We start from the raw sequence: 18,473 nt of genomic DNA, 5'->3' as shown, positions 1-18,473 counted from the left end.
CTTTTTGGGAATTCCCTATGTGGCTATGACTCACTATAAAGAAACAGTTCTAGCTGAATAACAATTCCAGTCCACAAAAAAGAGAAGCAGATTCCATTATTGTAGCACAGTGGTTTCATGCCATATGAAAGAAGGATAAACTCATTCAGAGCTTTTCCTGGAAAAACTTAGTCAATATTAAATTGTGACGCACGATTATGTGTTACTTTGAAAAAATAGAGTGGTCTGCGTCTGGTCACAATGGAGCAAATTGAAGAAAAAAATAAGTATGTCATGATGAAATCTCAACGGTTCACAGAAAAATGAAGGAAGTTAATGGGGTGTGAAATGATTCAACTGTGTGGTCATCAGTTTTGAGATATATCATGGGCAGCGCAATATTTTCAAGAAATCTCCAAGCAAGACACTAGCCTGACAGAAATAAAAATAGGTTTCACAAAAAGAAAAAATGTAGATATTTTATTTTTCAGTATTCAGTAATATTGACTGGTTTAAGGTCCATAATGATTCTGAGTGTCATGACAATTATGGAGAGAACTTAAATGAATCAATTGTTGAAAAATGCAGATGGATAATATCAAATTGAAATTCCTTGTGGTGTAATGTTTATTGGCAAAGCAATATACAAAAATATATGATATACCATGTGAACATTGATCCGGACACAGACAGGCAGACACACTCATGTCACCCAGTACACGTTTATTCTATTATTATTTTCACAGTTCAGTACTCACAAGCCCCCCAGTACCCCTCAGTCCAGGCCAATCCAATGCCTTCTCTCTCTCTCTCTTCTTCTTCAGGTCACCTCCTGCCTCCTCCAGAGACCTTGTCCAATCTTCCACCCGACTCTTGTCCCCCTCTGAAGGGAGGAGGCCCCTTTAAATAAGTACCCGGATGTGCTCCAGGTGTGTTCCCAGCAATCTCCCACCGACACGCCCCAGTGTGGCGGAAGTGCCGGCTGTCTCCCCAGAAGCACTCCGGGTGTCCCTGTTCCTCTTCCCCCCAGCACTTCCTGGTGTGGCGGAAGTGCTGAGGTCTGGGGTCTTCCAGGTATTGGGGTCCCCATGGCGGTAACCCCGGGTCCCTACAGAGTCGAGCTTCCCAGCTTTTTACCCATGGCCCTCAGGGCGGTCACACAAGCCCTCCTCCAATCTTCTTGGGCGTCCCAGCTGGGTACCACCTCCATCCGGGTACCACAACCATTAAACAATATCAGGTTAAACATACAAAAATAAAAAATGGTAATGAAGATGAACTGACACATGCATGGTTACATGACTTTTAATTGCTTTATTTGCAGTAGGGGTATTTGACTAAGTTGTGGTGATTCTAATGGGATTTTATGCCATTTTGATAAAACAGAGGAAGAAGACAGTGCTAATGCTGAATGATAAAGTAAAAGGGTAGAAATGATAGCATGAGGTTAAGAATTTCTTTATATTGACAGGAGCGAAAATATTTAGTTTACTTCAGCTGGAAAGACCTTGAAAAAGGCATGATGATGTTGAAAATGTTTTGGAAGAGCCTTTATTTGTTAAAACAGCTTAAGTCTGTGATTCCAGTTTCTGTGCTTCCAGCATTAAATACAACAAAAACAAATACGAGGAGGATTCCACAGCTCTGTATGTGGTGGATTTAAAACAGGCTGATGAACATAGTGTGATGTTTTCAATAATGCACTGCATGATTGACTCTTTGTGTGGCTCGATGCAAACTGATTGCACTCCCCAGAAAGTGCAGAAGTGGCTATGTCAATGGAACAAGCGAGAATATAAATGTAGCTGTTGGGGGCCTCTACTGCTGGAGTCCATAGTATGGTAACATGCATGAGAGTGAGGAAGTGTTTTCAATGCAGCAGTAAAGGGCATCAGCCATCCAAATGCTGGCGTAAACATATTATTTGCCACCAGTGTAACAATAACGGTCCCTTAAAGGGTAGGTTCATTATTTTTCAAGTCAAAGTTATTTTTTTCACAATCATGGTATACTGTATATTAATTTGCCACATAAACTTGTGTTCTAAAGTGAAGCCATTTTTTATGAAATTTTAAAAAATTCTTATCCTGCCCTTGTGTTTTAAAATTAAGGTGAAATAGCCTTTACCTTCCCCTTCACTACTTTTGTCTGCATGCTAATGTGTTAACTAGATTTTAAGGACTGCTATGCTGTCACAACAAAGCATGAGGTTTAGAATGGTTCAAGTCAGTTTTGGAATGCAACTTTAGCCCTTAGCCTTATTCTCAAATATTCTACTGTAGTAGACAAATAAAGAACCATAGACCAGTTTTTTTTTAATTTTATATTTTACCTTTTGTTTGGTGCTTGATTTTCTCATGATTATTTTTGGTTTCTCCTAACATTTGGCTGATACCTTCCAAAATTTCTGGATTTTTTGACTTCCTATTTACAGTTTTAACACTAGAACCACCACACATTTTTTCAGGACTATAACCGGCAATTGGTGTCTGATTTTTGTTTTTCTCACTAATGGCCTAGTAAGAGAAATCATGCATACTGCCCTATTCCATAAAACTCACCTATAGCCAAAAAAAACCTTGAATAAACATAAAAATAAAGAATTTCCTGGCACATAGTATATATGGTTTGAATACATTTTCGGTTTTAGTGTTTGCATATGTTTTCAATTTATAAAACAGAAAAACTTCATGGGGTATGCTGCTGAAAACAACTTCAGAATTTATTAATGTAACGCAAAGCAATAGATTATCAAACTACAGCCATACTTTAATATATTACAGAATATGTGGGTAAAGGGGCATGACAAACTATGAAACTGCCCGCAGTCTGTTGGTGCTCCAGTTATTTCACTTAGCTCAAAAATATATATAAAATCACCCGAAGTTGCATTACAATGTTTTCACACACTTGGAATACAAAGTACATTGCCACTATCAATTTGACACATTAAAAGGAGATCATGCGAGATGGCACATTGTGTTCGGAGTGATCTGCAAGCGAAGCAGTTTGCATTCAGTGCATCCATAGACACAGCAGATCTGAAGAGGTATTCAAATGGGAGAATGAATGCAAGGAAGACAGATTTAATGTGGTATTTGGCCATGAATGAGTTATCGTTTTGAAAAAAGGTATATATGAGTACAGCTCTGTTGAAATGCTGGCGAATGTATTGAATCACATACACACACTCACATGTATGCTGCTACCCTGCATGTGAACTGCTGTTTCACTCTCCTTCAGACAACTATATAATAATCACAGAAAAAATATCATTTATAATCATACATCTTATAGTACATGAAATAAAAAAGATGATACGCTAATCTTAAAATTATTGGTGCTCCAGTTATTTCAGTAAGCTAAAAAAAAGTATATAAACTTACCTGAAATTTCATTGCAATATTTTTGCACACTTGGAATACAAAGTACACCACCAGCATCAAATTGACACATGGGAAGGAGAATGCATTAGATGGCTCATTGTGGATGGAGCAAGCTATGTACAAAGAGAACAGTGCTGGAAGTGTTTCCACAGACCCGACATTGTGTACAAATGAGAGAATAAACCATGGATTTTCTTTATGAACACTGAAGGACTGATGGAAGGAAGTACTTGGCCAGAAATGAGGAGCCTTTTCAATAACTGAATGATTTGAGTACAATCATATTCAAATGCTCGCACATACTAAATCACACACACATGGTTTTATGGCAGATATGTAGACAAGTAAAAAAAAGCTGATATTTTCTTTTGCATTTGCATTTATTTGGCCACAGCATGTCTACTGTTAAAACATCTAGCCTATGTGAGTAGCCTAATTACAACTAGCACAAAACATGGCGACACACAGTAGCTCAGGACTACACATGCAGAACATTGCTGCATGTTTAACAGACGCAGTAAAATATTTTAGAATTACAAACCTGATTCCTAATAGAACAATACAAATGTAGGACTAAATAGCAGAAGGTAAAACTATAAAGAGAACAACACGGTTAAAGATTGCTTAGATCTTGACAATCATGCACTGACTTTAGGTTTTGCTGCCCACAGGACCAAAGTATTAGTCATTACTTCTTTCTGCACATACTAATGAGATAAAATACAAAAGTTCAGCATTATTTACAAATGCAGATCAAATCTCTTACTTCTAGTGCTCACTGAAACATCTGTGCTGTTCTTGACCTTCTCATATTCCTTTGAAGTAGGAGAAAATTGACACTTACTTTAGGATGTCTGCTCTGATTAGTGAAAGCAATCATGCCGATAAGTCTGAGTCAGTTTGTCTTGGATTAATTGAATCCTGGATATTGAGATTTAGTACAGATTAAAAAAAACAAAAAACAAATGAAGAGCTAGTTTTGGAGGCTTGGGGTAGAGGAAAAAAATAAAGTATTAGAAAAACTCCAAGTTTGGCACCATTGGATCCATGGTACTAGTCAAAGCGTAAGTGGTAAAGTGTGAATGTGGAACTCATGTGACTAGTAGAGGAAGAGATAGTGTAACCGCGGGCCCTCTAATTGACCAGAAGTGGGAGTCATGACCACAACACTGCAATATAGGAAACAAAAATGCAGACGTAAATGTGTGGCTGTTATGGTCTAGCAGCATAACTATAAATAGACAATAAAGCTCACCTTATATCTAAAGAGATAAAGAGTTCCATTACCAAGCTGTAAAGGGTTTATCCCATGCCTTGAGTCTTCTTCTTCCTCCCAATCTTTTTTCACTTCTATGTGGAGGTCGAGTGGTTGAGCAACCTTCTTCAAACAGGTCAGTCCTGTACCTCCTGGCCAGTCAAGCCCATTTCCCTCAGATCTTCCTTTATTTTATCCACCACCTCCACTTTGGCCTCATTCGCTTTCTCTTACCCTGTACTTCTATTCCAATCACTCTTTTGCCCACATATTCATTGTCTCTCTTCTTCCATGTCCATACCACTTCAACATACTTTCTTGTATTTTGTTAAATATCTTGAGCACTTTTGGTGTACCTCTGATTGTTTCATGTCTTATTCTGTCCTTTTTTGTAACTCCACACAATCTCCTCAACATTCTTATTTCTGCCAATCTAACTTCTTCTGCTGCACTCCTTTTACTGCCCATGTCACAGCTCCATATATCATTATTGGACTTACGACTGTTTTAAAAACCTTACCTTTAACCTTTGTCTTAATTCTTCGATCACACAATACTTCTGATACTTTCTTCCAATTGTTCCATCCACACCGCACTCTGTGGGTTACCTCTTCATCTAGTTTTCCATCTTGGGCTACCACTGAGCCTAGCTATTTAATTGAATTCACTCTTTTCAACAGCTCTTCTTGCAGGCCAACCTCTGAATTCTGATCATCTTTAAACCTCATATGTTTGGTCTTCTACCTGTTTATCTTCAACTTTCTGTCTTCCAAAGCCCTTCTCCTTTCTTCAAACTTCCTCTCCACTTACACTTTTCTAGTGCTTTACAACACAATGCCATCACCAAAAAGCACTGGTCTTTTCTCCCACAAGTCAACACATCCATAACCAGATCAAAGAGGTAAGGACTTAAAGACGATCCTTGGTGCAGACCTATTCTAGCTGGAATTTTACCAGGAATACCCCAACGCCATTTTTAACCCAAGTCCTCAGTCCCTCATACATATCCTGGACAATCATCATATATGTTTCTGGTACTCACCTCTTGACATGACACTCAAGGACCAACAACAGGACTGAGTTTTGTCTTTGAAGAAATATCTTGAGACACATTTAAGAAAAGACAGGAACACTACTCATACTACCACATTAGTATCCCCATCTACTTAGGGGCCATGTTAGGTCATTCCTTAAATTGTTATAACTTCTTTGCACCAGCCTATGTGTCTGGAGGAGGCAACAGCAGCAAGTACTGAGCCATGCTGGGAAATCAAAACAATGAATTTTCATCACGGAAGGCAAAACACTCCATTTTTTTAATCTAGTAAAGTGAGCTGAGAGATCAGAGCTATGTCAAAACTTGGTAAATTCTGACAGCAAAGTTATCTCAGAACTCTGCCAAGAGTCTCAGTAAGAACAAAGTCAAAACCAAAATAACAAACCTACTGCTAGTGTTAGCTTGAGAGAAAAACTAATGAAAGCTTGGAAAGTTGTTTTATCCATCAAGGAATTAAGGAAAATGAGCATTTATATGTCACATCTTGATGGCCCTGACCAACATGGTCATGTGAATAAGGAAAACAAGATGTAAGCTAAAATAACTCTCTTTATACTCCTTTCATTTTAGTAATAAGTAACAGGACCTGATGCCTATTAATTCAAAGCAAAAAAAATAAACCCAGAACACTTGCAGAGCAATGTGTAGTATGACAGATCTGAACTGTGAAGATGGAAACAAGATCATCAAATTACAATACATAAACCAAAAATAAAATCATAATAAATCAGAGGATACCTGACTGCCCTAGAATTGTTTCATTAGTTAACTAGCTAAATGCAAAGGTTTTATTTTGAAATTTAACCCATATACTTGAACACTGATGTATCTGTAAAGCCATCTTAAATAGCTTCAATAATGATAACACCATGCAACTTAACACCACAATCCACAATGATAGCATAATGACATAATAGAAATAACGGTAACATTAATTAACATAAAGGAAAATGACTTAGCCCTGCAGTGGGCTGGCGCCCTGCCCGGGGTTGTTTCCTGCCTTGCACCCTGTGTTGGCTGGGATTGGCTCCAGCAGACCCCCATGACCCTGTAGTTAGGATTTAGCAGGTTGGATAATGGATGGATGGCAACAGAAATTGATTCAGGAGGACGAAAACTATGAGTCAAAATAATGAGAAGCTTGTATTTTCAATTTTCAAATAGGACATGAAAGCCACATTAACCTGTTCATCTTTTCTTTGTAGCTTCAGTATTATAAAGCCATTGAATTTCATCGCCATTCTGTGAAAAATAAACAAAACAAAGAAATATATTGTGCAAAATATAAATATTCAATTAATGTTATTAAATTTTTGAATTTTTATTCTGTTGTATATTTCAGTTATTTCCAACAGTTTTTGCCTTTTTAAAATTTCAGCATATCGTACTTGACTAAAAAAATCAACAGTCTTTGGGTATAACTAGCACACACTATGTCCTGATATGATTTAATGTCATTTGACATTGTGCCAGTTAGGATAAACCTAAAATGAAGAGATAAGAGTGTGACCAAAGTGGGTGGCCTGAAGCTGGCCCTGAACCCAAATAAATGCCAAAGAGTTAGATTTAGCATAAAGAGAAAGACTAATCCTATAAAAATCCCTTCCACTGGTCAACAAAAAATATTTAATTAATATAGAATAGTTAAATGCTGTTTGTTCAGAAAATAAAATTAAACAAAAAAAAAACAATAAAATTTAACAAGCAGAGATAACAAAAAAATCTTGATAGTAAGATCTCACAAGGAGAACCACAGAAACTCTAAATTAGCAAACCAAAAAAATAAAATCCCAGCAACGTCAGTCCTAAGGCTCAATGAAAGGTCAACCCAATACTTAATTAATTTTTGTAATCCTTACTCTTATGAGAGACGAATCACAAAACCAATAAAACAATAACAATAATCATCAAGCAAGCAAAAGTCTAAAACAAACAATATAAAATAATGATATATTTTTTAAGCCCAGAAGAACAAACACAGAGAGATTGGGGACAAAAGCACAATGCTACAATAAAGAGCAGAGGAATCAAGGGTTTTTTTTTTGTTTCCCTTAAGTGACTGCAGCTCTATTAGCTGCAACCCCTGAGGTCCATATATCGGCAGAAGTACTCAAAGGCATTAACATTCTGCACACTTTATTGTGCAAAGTAAATACTTGATATTAGTAGGTTTTCAGAAGTATTAAAAATGAAAACCTGAAATCTCTCATTAGTTTAAGAATTCACCCTTTAATTCAGTACTTTATCAATTCTTCCTGGCAGATTCTCTCAAAATTTGATAGATTGGATGGAAAACTGCCAACATCCAGGGGCCTCGTGTATAAACGGTGTGTACGCAAAGACATGTTGCGTAAGAACTTTTCCACTTTCAAATCGCGATATATAAAACCTACACTTGGCGTAAAGCCACGCACTTTTCCACCTCATACCTTGTCGTACGCAAGTTCTCCGCTGGGTTTTGCAGACTGACGGCACCCAACGTCAAAGCAGTGCTACTGCTCCTGTGTGGTTACACCTTTTTTTCCTGATGTGGCTTTATAAATACACTGAAACTAACCGCATATTGTTTATTAGTGTAACGCATCTGATTGTAATTAACTTGTAACAATATAATGGTCCAGGGAATAGCCATAATATTCCAAATACCATAACTGCTTTAGCGTTGTTACTTTCACTGCACCTTCTTCTTCTTTCAGCTGCTCCCGTTAGGAGTTGCCACAGCGCATCATCTTTTTCCATATTACTCTCACTGCACCACTCAGAGTATTTATATCACTGCATCTGAGTCTGAATCACATCAGCAGCTGATCGGAAAGAGATGCCAAGAAGATATGCGGACATGCTGTCTCAGCCATGGCAAAGCGTTTCCAAGCCTTTCCTCTACGGACCTCGCGGTTCAGAAACAGTTTCATCCCAAGAACTTTAAATGCACTCAATCAGCCATCAAGTGCTCCATGTAGAACTGTCTGTACTTATAAGTACAATTACCTCACTGTAAACTTGTACTACAGTTATAATATTACACAACCTGGGCCACTTTATAAAGCGCGTATTCACATATGATGACAATATAATTTTTAAGGTGAATTGAAGCAAAATATGTTTATTATATTATACAGATAAAACTTTAACTTCATTTAAATAATCTATATTCTTCACTGGGACTGGCATAAGGATAGAATAATTAAACATGTACTACGAAGATATTTCAATGTTCCTTAAACGTTTTGAAGAATCGGCGCTCTAAGCTTACAGATGACTTAATGTCTATTACAGAGCTGATTGTGGGGTGATCGGTTACTTGGAGAAAGAAAAGCAAGGACTGCAGGGGCGGCTACGCCAATATATATTGAATATAAACCAGAAAGAGAAAATAACAACACAGCTAAAAACGCAGCGGCAAATTTCAACAAAAGTTAAACGCTTGTGTCATGAGCACAAGGCGGCTATGCAGTGTCTGCAACAGATGTGGCCATCCACCGTGCATAAGCTACCTTACTGACATTGGCAGGCGAAAGAGCCAAGGATTCTTTCTCTGCCCAGAGCCACCACAAGCCTAGAGCCACCTCATGAGTACTGCTGCAATAAATAATTTCATCGAAGGTCGCACACAATCACTGCGCCGTGAAACTCATGTTTAATAACGTGCTTTAACTCCTATCATCATAAAAATGATATCACGTATGCATCTCAGTATTTTAGTTATTCAGAGAGCTGTAATATCACGAATGTAATGGATTCTGTGTCCTGTCAGAGGAGGAGAGCCAGTTTACGAAGCAAGTAGTGATTCACACACATAGAGCACATAGAAGATCAAATAGAAAACAAAGCATTTAACGTGCTATACTTCAATTACGAAGGGATTTGAGAAACTGGTTAATTAAACGATTTTAAGATGAAGTTTATGATGTTCTACTTTAATGATTAAATAAACTAAGTGATTAGAGTGGAAATGTCGAGATTGAAGTTGACATTTCGTGCTTTTTCCCCACTGTGTGCCTTTTTTTCTCTGTACCCTAATAAGCTTGCATATGACACTCGGACAGTGGGCTACAACTTTCCATTTTGACAGCGACTTTGATATCTGACAAGTTCTCTTTTATTTCTGGCACTGTGCGATTTTGTGAACGTGAGCTTTCAAGTTTCTCCAACACGCTATGTCACTCGATCAACTTCATTTTGTTGATTATACCACGGTTTATTTGAACAAATAGTATGTTTTTCCTTTGCCTCCACTTGGTATTCGCTGAAATTCTTATATTTTCCCCCATGCTTTTCTTATTGTCTTTTCACAGAAGGCTGAGCTTAAGTGCGATTTATATTCATTTGCATATTCTAAGAGGCGTAATTCTGGGAGGAGTTGGGGCGTTACATAAAGCGTGTGCACGAGCGCTAGTTTGTAGTTATGTAGCGGAAGAACGTGGAAGTTCGAGTACGCACAGATTCCTGCATCTGGATTTTTCTGTGCGTAAGCACATTTCTGCTTTTGTGCTTACACCATGTTATAGTGTGAATTCTATGCACGGCGTTATACATGAGGCCCCAGGTCTGCAAAGATAGAAGAGACTTATCCAAGAAGATTCAAAGCTGTAATTCCTGCCAAAAGGACTTCTACTAAGTACGGAATTAAAGATCTCAATGCTTCTATGAATGAGAGCCTTCAGTTTTCTTTTTTTATTTTTAATAAATTTAAAAACTTCTCTGAAAACAAAAAAGTGTATTGGGGGTTGCTATTTGTTTTTTGTTTTTATGAATGACATTTTAATTTACTCTTGGAGACAAATAAACTATAAAAGTATAACATTTGACTAGAGAGGTGTGAAGGTGCTGGATCCTCTGGAACCCACCACCGCAGATAACGTTTCGGAGGGATGAGCCAAGCAAATGAGGACACCACATAAAGCAAGGGGAAGGTGAAACAGTGCTCAGTGCTTTTATTAAAAGAAAACAGTCAAACAAAAAGTGTCCCAAAAATTGTGCAGTGCAAAGTTCCATAAATAAATAAATAATCTATAAAACAAGGTGCGGAGTGTGCCACTAAAACAAGGTTAAAACACAGCAGGAAACTGTCTTTAAAAACATCAGCCCCCCTTTATTATGGCCATCTCCCCAGCTTATCTTGACTGCACCTTGCGGCCAAGGAGACAGCTATCCAACTCTGGGTCTCTTCCACTCTATGGCTATAACAGGGTGCCAGGCTCATTCCAGACTCAAGGCTTGGGTCCCCAAAGGCCATGGCATTCACAATGGGGCTCCCAGTCCAAGCCTTTCTGACTTCCAGTGCCTTCCTGGCCACCTTCACCTCCTGGGGCCTCATGTATAATGCTGTGCGTAGAACTTGCACTATAACATGGTGTAAGCACAAAAGCCGAAATGTGCTTATGCACAGAAAAGTCCAGATGCAGGAATCTGTGCGTACTCCAACTTCCACGTTCTTCGGCTACATAAATCCCGATCAGCGTGAAAAGTAACGCTCGCGCACGCGCTTTATGTATGTAACGCCCCAACTCCTCCTAGAATTACGCCTCTTAGAATATGCAAATGAATATAAATCGCACTTAAGCTCAGCCTTCTGTGAAAAGACAATGGGAAAAGCATGGGGGAAAATATAAGAATTTCAGCGAATACCAAGTGGAGGCAAAGTAAAAACATACTATTTGTTCAAATAAACCGTGGTATAATCAACAAACGGAAGTTGATCGAGTGACATAGCGTGTTGGAGAAACTTGAAAGCTCACGTTCACAAAATCGCACAGTGCTGGAAATAAAAAAGAGGTCACATATCAAAGTCGATGTGAAAAGGCGAGTTGTAGCCCACTGTCTGAGTGTCATATGAAAGCTTATTAGGGTAGAGAGAAAAAAAGGCACACAGTGGGGAAAAAGCATAAAATGTCAACTTCAATCTCGACATTTCCACTTTAATCACGTAGTTTATTTTGTCATTTAGTAGAACATCATAAGCTTCATCTTAAAATCATTTAATTAACCAGTTTCTCAAATCACATCATAATTAAAGTAGCACGTTAAATGCTTTGTTTTGTATTTGATCTGTGCTCTATGTGTGTGAATCACTACTTGCTTCTTAAACTGTCTCTCTTCCTCCAACTGGACACAGAATCCATTACATTCGTGATATTACAGCTCTCTGAATAACTAAAATACTGAGATGTATATGCAATGTCATTTTTATGATGATAGGAGTTAAAGCACGTTATTAAACATGAGTTTCACAGTGCAGTGATTGTGTGCGACCTTCGATGAAATAATTTATTGCAGCAGTACTCAGGGGCAGCTCTAGGCTTGTGGCGGCACTGGGCAGAGGAAGAATCGGTAGCTCCTTCGCCCGCCAATGTAAGTAATGTAGCTTATGCACAGTGGATGGCCACGTCCGTTGCAGACACTGCATAGCCGCCTCGTGCTCATGACACAAGCGTTTAACTTTTGTTGAAATTTGTCACTACGTTTTTAGCTGTGTTGTTATTTTCTCTTTCTGTTTTATATTTAATATATATTACGTAGCCGCCCCTGCAGTCCTTGCTTTTTTTTCCCCAAATACCCAATCACCACACAATCAGCTCTGTAATAGAAGTTAAGCCATCTGTAAGCTTAGAGCGCCGATTCTTCAAAATGTTTAAGGAACATTGAAATATCTTCGTGGTACATGTTTAATTATTCTATCCTTCACGACACTCCCAGTGAAGATTATAGATTATTTAAATGAAGTAAAAGTTTTATCTGTATAATATAATAAACATATTTTGCTACATTTCACCTTAAAAATTATATCATCATCATATGTAAATATGCGCTTTATAAAGTGGCTCAGGTTGTGCGATATAATAATTGTAGTGCAAGTTTACAGGTGGCTGATTATAGCCTACTTATAAGTACAAACAGTTCTACAAGGAGCAATTGATTAAGTGCATTTAAAGTTCTTGGGATGAAACTGTTTCTGAACCACGAGGTCCGTACAGGAAAGGCTTTAAAACGTTTTGCAGTGGCTGAGGTAGCGTGTCCTTAAAGCTGTATACCGATAATTCTCTTTTCGATCAGCTGCTGCTGTGATTCACACTCAGATACAGTGATATAAATACTCCGAGTGGTGCAGTGAGAGTAATATGGAAAAAGATGATCTGCTGTGGCAACTCCTAACGGGAGGAGCTGAAAGAAGAAGAAGGTGCAGTGAGAGTAACAACGCTAAAGCAGTTATGGTATTTGGAATACTATGGCTGTTCCTGGACCATTATATTGTTACGAGTTAATTACAATCAGATGCATTACACCAATAAACAATATGCGGTTAGTTTCAGTGTATTTATAATGCCGCTTCAGAAAAATAAGGTGTAACCACACAGGAACTGTAGCACTGCTTTGACGTTGGGTTCCGCCAGTCTGCAAAACCGAGCGGAGAACTTCCATACGACAAGGTATGAGGTACTGTGGAAAAGTGCGTAGCTTTACGCCAAGCATAGGTTTTATACATCGCGATTTGAACATGGAAAAGTTCTTATGCAACATTTCTGTGCATACGCACCGTTTATACATGAGGTCCCTGGTCACTCCAGTTGCCTGAGCGATCCTCCACAACAGCCCCTGAGTAGTGGCTAGTCACTCCATTAAGGGGCTCTCTACACAGCTGCCTGCCTCTGCTTTAGGCCCCTCCTGCACCAACTCTCTCTTGTCTTCCTGCTTGCTTCTCTTTTTCTTTTTTTTAACCTCTACTCTGTTCTCTTCTCTTTTTTTCCCCCAATTCCTTGTGCTCCCCTTTTAAATGCTGAGGAGCAGTTGCTGCCCCGGGCTGATAATAAGACAGACCGTCCACACATATCGGCCAGCAAGGCCATGCATATTCGGCTTACCATCCTCCACCAACCCAGAGACGAGACATGTTTTATGCAGATTGCTCACACCTGCTCCACTCCTGAGCGCATCCATTTATTTAAAATCATCCACTTTTTTCTGAGCCATTTTGTCCACAAATGGAACATGACATATGGTAATAGAAGTTTGTTCCTTCTAAAGTTCCTCTGGTTAAAGTCACCAGCATTCTAGAGTTAGAATGAATCATCATTAAAGAGTTGGTAACAGGGTGAGTCATTTGTGTGTCTGAGTTAATCAACATTAAACTGGATTATGAAATTTATCTCCCTTATGTGGGATTAAACACCCATTTGTGAAACCACAGTAAACCATGAAATGCGAAGAAGCATTTATGGTATTAGCTCTGCAATGAGTTATGGCAATTATCAAATCCAATCCAAACAAAAAAAGAACTAATTCCCAACTTATGAGAGCAGAGAAATTGATAGAGAGATATTAAGAGTCAACATTTCAAAAGCACTTAGATATTTGCTTTCTTACCTTAAAACATTATACCTGGGTAACATCAGGTATTTTGGAAAGTATAAAATAAAATCTGAAAGTGATAATGCAGGCTCCTCATGATTATAAACTGGATTAAGAAAGGTTTTTTTTAATGTAGAAATGGATTAAGTAATTTTTCTAAAACACCAGAGTTATGCCTCCTGCAGGGGTCAATTTCCTGAGGTGTCAAGAAAAGCAATCAAAAGCAAAGAGTGCTGAATGAAAACTAGAGGACGTTTCCTGCATGACAGTGCCTCCCTTTAATCAATAAGAAGAAGCGTACATTCTGAGGGATAAAGTAATGACTTTGAACATTATATAAGTGCACACAAGATACTTAAAAGGCTCTACATATTGCGCTCCCCCATGTCAGTAAATGAAGTAAATTAAGACTGAATTTCTATGCAGACTGTTTTTTTAGGTTTTCTACATTTTGTCCAAATCGTTTTCGCCACCAATCATTTACCGTTTATTCATGCCAGAAGCAATAAATAACATAAAGCAGTGAAACAGCTAAAGCAGTTTCAGAATAAAATTGCTGCATGATGATTATTATTTATACTATTACATACTGTTTCTGCCTGGCATGCATATCTTCTTGGCATCAGTATCTGATGTATTTTGAAAGATACGTACATGGCTAATATGCTTATTGCAATATGTTAGAGAGTAGAGGAGCTGAATTTTCTCTTTTTCAATTTACTTCAGTAAATAAGAATCAAGCAGCAGGTTAGACTGTGTAATAATGGTCACAGAAGGTTGAAATCAGGTAAGGGCGGCCATCTGTTAAAATGTAAATCGAAAAACACAATAACATTCTGCCAGAATACAGACAATGTGTTCTCTCACAGGCATTAAAGAGTGGGAATACATAAATTTGTCTTTGAAATCTCTTATGTTAATCTATACCAGATTAAAGATCTGTTTTTACTCTCTAGTTCAAGAACATATAAATATATCTACAAAAATGTCACACTATGGAAAAGAGATCAAGCTTGCCTGCCACATACTTCAGAGTATTGCAGTGCTGTGAGTTTACTTATGTGAAGTAGCCTACAGTGCATCCATCCATTATCAGCACTGGGCAGAGGCAAGAACTTATCTTGGCAGCTTTGGGGGGGTCATGGCCGTAACCGGCGTGTTACAAGTCTATTGCAGGAACCACTAATACACACCATCACTGGGACAATTTACAGTTGCCAATGAACTTTACAATCTTTTAGGGTGTTAAATGAAGACCAGGCTGCCTGGAGGAATACCCAACCACACATGCACAAAAAGAATGGCATATGGCACAGTGAAATCCATGTCACTATCTTTTTACCCAACATATAATCTATTAAAGAAAAATGTAATAAAACAATACAGCAATAAAGCTTTCCAGCACGTTACGTTTTTATTTGCATATGATCAATTTTTAGATTTTCTTTTATTTTCTTTGGAAAACATTTTTTAAACATATGTTACATGTTACACAAAAACAAAATAATATTATTGGATTCAGTATTACATTTCTGTATGTTTTTTCAAACTCTGCCAGTCAGATTGTGATTTACTTACCTCTAGAATTCTACATTAAAATCAGTTTTGCAATTTGGGGTTTACTTTTAGTGGTGTTCCATGATTTGAACCATTTTTGCTGTAATCTTGGTTATTTATGACTACCGCCCGTTTTATACTCCCATTGTTTGGGCAGCTTCAGCGTTGTCAGGGGCGTGTCCTCCGAGGTTGTGACCTTTGATTTATGATGCAACAGGAGAAAAGGCCATCCTTGGGATTACTTACCTATTCAGGTTTACAGATTGAAAGCCCTTTTCCAAACGTTTTTGTCTAACAATCTCCTGTTTTTGAGTCATACCTGATTTGTTTTACTCTGATTCTTGTCTCTTGTGTTCTGTTTTTGGTTTATATATCAGGGTGTTTTTTTTTTTTCTGTCATTGACTTGGCCTTGTTCCCTTGGTTGCCTCATTAAAACTCATTTTGCTATCACAACACAAGAAGCTGTCATTAACTTCTCTAATTACCTCTAGAACTTACTAGTAAATTCCTAAGACCAGTACATAGAAGAATAAAGAACACTGGGAATATCAACCCACCAATTTCCAGTGTCAAAAACTAGTATAATTACCAGGAATTTCACAGGTTGACTTATTTCAACAAACCAAGAAAATTTCCAATAAATGCACATGAAGCATCACAGCATCCTCATTTACAAGACATTTACATGTATGCAAGCGAGCCATGCATTCATAAGGGACTCGGGCACTGAAGAATCGTAATTCAGCAGGACTTTGTTTGCTTAGGTTAGATTGTAGGAAGTTTCTGGAAGTTGGATTTTTTTTTTAAATAATTCTTCGTGGTTTTGCTTCACTCACACTGTTGGCAACTAGCAAAGGAAGCGTTGTGCTTCGCCATCTGTGAAGTGGAGAAAAGTGGACCACATGGAAACTGTGCTTAGCTCAGCCATTTGGAGTAAATGTATTTCAGCATATATCATTGTATCTTCCTTGCTTCAAATTTGACTGTGTTGTTTTTCAATGTACATGCAACAGTGTTCTTTATTTATAAAGTGTGGCATTGTCATCCAAGAACATTATGCAAGACAATTAAGTGAATACAATAATTGTAGTACTGTATTTACTGTAAATGCAAATAGTGGTCACATATGTATGTGCTTTCTTTAGGAGTGTCCAGCCTCTTGCCTTCAATTGTGAGGTTTATGGGTGAATGTTATCTTTGAAATTACCTGGTTGCCCTGAGAATGCCCTGGGAGAATGACCAAATTACAATAAAATTCTGATATGACTGACTTAGCAATTTCAAAGGTTGCATATAGATAGATAGATATATACTTTATTAATCCTAAGAGGAAATTCACATTCTCCAGCAGCAGCATACTGATGATAAAAAAAAAATATATTAAATTTAAGAGTGATAAAAATGCAGGTATAACGGACAATAACTTTGTATAATGTTAATGTTTTCCCCCCCGGGTGGAATTGAAGAGTCGCATAGTGTGAGGGAGGAACGATCTCCTCAGTCTGTCAGTGGAGGAGGATGGTGACAGCAGTCTGTCGCTGAAGCTGCTCCTCTGTCTGTCTCTCTGTCTGTGCATATGTGAAAAGGGCTAGCTTTTCAAAACTTTCTAGTTGCTCCCGCTCCAACCCAAAGCTCATCTGTCTCTGCAGAGCTTCACCATTTGTTATATAATTCGCTATGAACAGAACAGCATTCGTTGTTTTACATAAATACATTGAATTACTCTACAATGTAATGCTTCGGCATGAAAAATTAATTACCTGTCCCTTTCTGGACACCAATGGGAGGGAATACTAGATGTCTGGGGACAAAAGGTGCAGTCATTCTTAGTAGCGGAAATGGACACAGCTCATTGTGTGCAGTGTGATTATTCTGTCATATTGATAAATAGAGCTAGATGTCATTAGCGTTTGAATCCAAATCAGTGTGTCTCCTAATGGCAGATAATGTCATAAAACAGTGTTCATTGTGTTGTTATATTCACTAATCATGGCATTGGATAGTGGTGACTTGTTGCATGTTAGTTTTCACATGCAAGTAAGAATTTCAGTTCACTGTATACATGAAAATAATGATTTTAGAACCCTAATAAAAGTTAATTGTGAAGTAGACTAGACTAGTCTGTGAAAAGCTATTGGCAATGTATGTCATGTTTGATATTTTCATAATTGTCAAATGGGTACTGATGAAGGCTACAGTCATCCTTTCAGATTCACAAATTTCACATTTGTGGTTTCAGTTATTCAGGGTTAGTAGGGAATAATTCAATTGGAATAATTTAGGGGTTTGTTGAAAGATCGCAGACACTCACTGATGATATATAAGCCAAAAACAATGACAATATTTTGTATCACTTAAAATCATATAATATATAAATATTAGTGTTATTTAACATTCATTAGTAGAGTGGAATAGTGTGACTAACACTTTTGTGAACATTAAACAGTAGAATGGTCTGCTCACACTCACCGCCATAGGATTAAACTTGAAAATCTATCCCTGTAACCCCCAGGATTCCACCCAGTACTTAGTCAGCATATCCCATTGCAGGCTGAGGATGACGGCAGTTAATAGGATGGTTTCATTAGCTAGTCAGTCAAAGAGGATAATGAGTTAATTTTGCAAAAAGCAGACTTGTCCATTTTTTTCTTATTAACTGATTAAAAATGCATGACCATGTTACAAGGGTTTTGTTGATCCAATTCAGTAAAAAAAACTTACTCAGTAAAAAAGAGACTACAAAGCAAATGAGATAGTGGTTAATGATCTCCTGGGCATCATAAATAGTTCCACATAGTCATTGAAGGTTGACACTTTAGAGTCAGCTTAAACTTTTTTCTAATCCAGTTCAGCCTCACAGAAGGTAAGAGCCTACCCTAACAGCAGTTGGCA

This window comes from Polypterus senegalus, chromosome 16 (genome assembly GCF_016835505.1).
Source record: "Polypterus senegalus isolate Bchr_013 chromosome 16, ASM1683550v1, whole genome shotgun sequence".
In the NCBI taxonomy this organism is placed as follows: domain Eukaryota; kingdom Metazoa; phylum Chordata; class Cladistia; order Polypteriformes; family Polypteridae; genus Polypterus; species Polypterus senegalus.
This window is presented reverse-complemented; position numbering follows the sequence as displayed.